At 38.8% G+C, this 4,393-nt stretch overlaps 1 pseudogene; it reads right to left on the bottom strand.

The window, feature by feature from the left end:
- Window positions 1–1,784: 1,784 nt before the first annotated feature.
- LOC118980822 (keratin, type I cytoskeletal 18-like) lies at window positions 1,785–3,081 on the bottom strand (annotated as a pseudogene).
- Between the last annotated feature and the right edge of the window lie 1,312 nt (window positions 3,082–4,393).

The raw sequence follows: 4,393 nt of genomic DNA, 5'->3' as shown, positions 1-4,393 counted from the left end.
ATGGTCCCAAGGTCTTTTACTCAGCCTTAGCCATGGGGGTTATAGCTTCTGAAACCAGGCAGGGTGGTTCCCAACACTATTCAAATTACCTAAGATAATTTTCATATTGTTCCAAATAAGCTTTCCATTGAAATTTATGACCTTGTATTTTAGAATGCCTTTCCATAAAAAGTAGCTTTCAGAGCCCTTTAGACCTATATCAGTGAGATCATCTTCCCATCTGGAGGTCATCTCCTCCCTTTCTGAGCTGCCTCAGTTCTTAAGACACTTGAACTGTAGTTATTTATGTACATGGACTCATAGAACACTAGAATGGAGAGAAATATTAGAGCCTTTATAATATAATTCTCTCACTTGTCAGATATGAAACTTATATCCTCCAAGGTAAAGTGACTGAAATACTTAGAAGTTCACTTTAACCATCCATGTAAAGAATTAAACCTTTTCTAAACTCAAAATGAGTTTACTGTTGGTACCTGACAACTATTAGTGACAAAGTACTTTATCAGCTCTCAAAATGGTCCCAGTCAAAAGGATAATATTGGAGCTACAGATGCAGTTCATGTTTGCATTCCTTTGAGTCATAATGCAATTTTATATTAATTGGAGATTTCGCACTTCTTTTGGAAAATGAGAAAATGATACTACATTTTTCTCAGAGCTCAATGTAAATGAGTACAGTTTTATTACAGTAAGTTTAAAAAATTCTACAAGCATGAGTTTTAAACATTATTTCTCCTTTACACTGGGATCTTTTAAGGTACTGAAAACATGGCATCACTCTATTGAACAATCTAGTTATCTTTTACCTAAAAATCAGAACCCATGGTTGATGAATCCATTTTAACTTCTAGTATATATTCTCCTTTTGTGAAAGGGCATGTTATATTCATTTTTTAATTCTCTAGTTCATGTAACATTATTGCTCAAAATATCAGGTATCAGCAAGAAATGTGCTAAATATACATTAGAAGACATGGGACACAAATTGAATGCTAAAAGAGATGAGATATTTCTACATCTATACATACACATAATACCTGCAGTACATTATGCAGTTACTGCTGTACAATGACAGATTGTGAGTGGATAGATTTATCCTCATGAGATATTGTAAATGATGGGAAGAACTGATCAGCATTCATTTAATTAAATTCTTTTTAAAACAATAAAATATTTCAGTAATTCTCAAAAAAAACAGGGCACTATTTCTATGTTCTAGGAATGTAGGAGAATAACAAGAGTTGAGAGGGTGTTATAGGAGATAAGGAAATGTGTGCTGAATGTATATACCCAGCTGGTATCAGATTGTGCAGTTCTGTAGGCTATATCCATGAATCATGGAATCACAGATGTTCAGAGTAAGAAGGAGCATCAGGAACCAACTAATAGGAAGGAAAAGAGAATGCTGCAACTCAATGAAGCAAAAATGTATGAGGTTTTGCATTTTTTAATAAGAACTATCAGATACTCAAGTGATGTATATACAAGAAAAGGAGGAGGGAGAAGTGTTCCATATCTCCATTTTAAGGAGGATATGTTTGAGATTTGTAAATAATAAGTTGTCTAGTTTGGTGTGTGTATGTATGTGAGTATCTATGCATGAATATACAACATTGATGAAGTCATATTGATCTCATGTCTAGGGATACTTGTAAATTTATTTTTTAATGTAATAGCTTATCTGTAATCTCCTTTGGGCTTTGTTTTTATTTATTTTTAATGCACATTTTTACTTTTTATTGTCCTGTTTCCCCTCCAAGGATGCCCCATTTCTGCTGCCTTTAGCACCTGAAAACTTTGGTATTGTTGACCTCAGATACCACTTTGCCATCCACAGTCTTTCGGATGGTGGTCTTTTGGACGGTTTGTAAGGAGTGGTTGTTGTCCAGGGTGTCACCAAGATCAGAGTCTTCCCCTTCTCCAGTTTAACCTTGATGTTCAGTGAGGCCTCATACTCCTGGGCCTGGCACTGGTCCTCTGCCCGAGTCTGGGCCACCCTGACTCCAAGTACAGCAGGATCCCATTGAGCTATTCCATCTGCGTGGCATAGCGGGTCTCCATCTCTCTCAGGCTGTTCTCCAAACTGGCCTTCAGATCCCTCATTGAGTCCAGGTCAGTCTCCAAGCACTCACCCATATGTCTCAGCTCTGTGAGTGTCACCCCAGCAACTCCTATCTCAGCAGTCTGCAATGGGGCCCCTGCGGTGGTCTCCTCAACCTGATGGGATCAGTACTTGTCTAGCTCCTCTCATTTCTTCCAAGCCAACTTGTCATAATGGGCCCAGATATCTGTCATGATTTTGCTGAGGTCCTGAGATTTGGGGGCATCCAGTTGCACAGGCAACCCAGAGTTGGCAGTCTGGCTTTGTAGACCATTTACTTCCTCCTTGTGGTTCTGCTTCATGAAGAGAAGGCTCTCTTCCTGGAGAGCCTCGATCTCTGTTTCCAACCGCAGCTGTATGATACTGACATCCTCAGTGACCTTTTGGAGCCCATTGATGTCATCTCCACAGACTGGCTCATGGCCAGATCTATTTCATACTTGACTCTGAAGTCATCAGCAACACAATGGGAATTGTCAATCTGCAGAACAATGTGGGAACTGTCCACAGAAATTGCAAAGATCTGAGCCCTCAGGTCCACAGAGGTCTTGAAATAATGCCCCCTAGTCTCTGACCTGGGGTCCCTTCTTCTCTAGGTGTTCCTGGATTTTGCTCTCCAGTCTCCCATTATCAGCCTCCAGGCTTCTTACCCTCTCCAAGTAGGAGGGCAGGCAGTCATTTAGGCATTGCAGTCTCCTTGCTCTGGATGCTCACTATGCCTGGCAGACCCTGGCAATCCCTGCACCCAGGCCCCCAGATCCTCAGCTGTCCCACATGCTGGTGGAGTGGGCCACCGAGATGCAGATGCCCGAGTGCCCCAGTACCTGCATAGTTGCTGGCTGCACTGGTGGCCAGGCAGACCTGGTGGCTGGGACATTGTATGGAGCCTAGGGTCCAGTAATTTTTGGAGAAGCTGGAGTATGTGCTGAAGCTCATGTTGTTCAGGGAGAAAGATGAGAAGCCGAAACTCAGGTTGAAGCTGCGTTTGGGTTTTATACATATACAAAATTGCTTGCTATGAATGGTAGGGATTTTATTTATTCCTTTTCAATTTCTACTTATTTTTTTTCTTTTTCTTATGACTCTGATATTTCCCAAGACAATGTTAAATATAAATGGAGATCTTGGGCACTCTCATATCAATTATGGAAACATTTTTAAGATTTTACCAACAATATAAAATTTGATGTATATATTTTATAGATATTATTTTCAGTTTAAAGAAGTACCTTCTTAATCATAGTTGACCAAAGGTTGTCATCATTAATGAGTGTTGGATGTTACTTACCAATCTAGGTTTATGACTCTTGTCTTAAGATTTGTTTATTTGCTCCACTGGATATCTCCCCTCACTCTTTATCTCTTTGTGCTGTCTTCTCTATGAACTCAGCACTTTAATATTTAACTTGTCACTATTATTGTCGTAGTTGCAAGGACAAAGTTAGAAAACTTTCTGCATGAGAAATTGATTTAGGGTTATCTTTTTCCGTGTAGCTGTTCCACATAGTAGAGCTCTGATGAGCACTATTTCAGTTGTCATACTCCCAACAACTAGACTGGTGCCGGGGGTGATGGTTCATGGATGAATTATAAATCTCAGGTTGGGAAACTGAGCTTTGATTTTCCTTCTCTATAGATTGATTTATGTAGAGGTGGGGGTTTTGTGATTGTTTTTGCAGTGATTGGGTAGTTATGCCCAAGGCTTCTAATATGGAGCCAATGGCTTCTGTACTCACACCTGAACTTTCACATGTCAGGCCAAAGAATTGCCCCTGAATTTTTGTATGGATTCCCATTTGAAGAGACGTGACTGATGCTGCCCTGTGAGCATCCTGAGTCTGTTGTCTTCTATCTTCTTTGAAAGCTGAGTAAACTGTGCTAACATCTAGAGTGTCAAAAAAAAGAAAAAGAAAAAAAGGCCTTATTAATGATGTTCTAGCAGAGTGGGTACTGCAGCAGTTACCCACATATTATACTATGCACCCTTGATTTATAATAACATAGTTATAATCATTTCTCAGATAATGTTATGGCCTTAGACCATTTTAACTCCATTCACCCAAGCTCTTTCCTTTTGCTGTTTTTTAAAATTATGCATACATTATGCATGTTAAAATATATGCATTTAAATTATGTATATTTTAAACATTGTTATATTTGTTACTTACACTTATTATTACTTCTTTTGCTCTTTTTTTTACTTTCATGATTTTCTGTGCTTCATTCTAGGATTATTTCCCTTCTTTTGAAGATGATTTAGTATTTTTGTAGTAGCAGAAATACTAAAAT

Source organism: Sturnira hondurensis, unplaced genomic scaffold (assembly GCF_014824575.4).
Source record: "Sturnira hondurensis isolate 20B ecotype Veracruz unplaced genomic scaffold, ASM1482457v3 Scaffold0023357, whole genome shotgun sequence".
NCBI lineage: Eukaryota > Metazoa > Chordata > Mammalia > Chiroptera > Phyllostomidae > Sturnira > Sturnira hondurensis.
The sequence above is the reverse complement of the archived record's forward strand: the minus strand, read 5'-3'. Positions and strand labels throughout refer to the sequence as shown.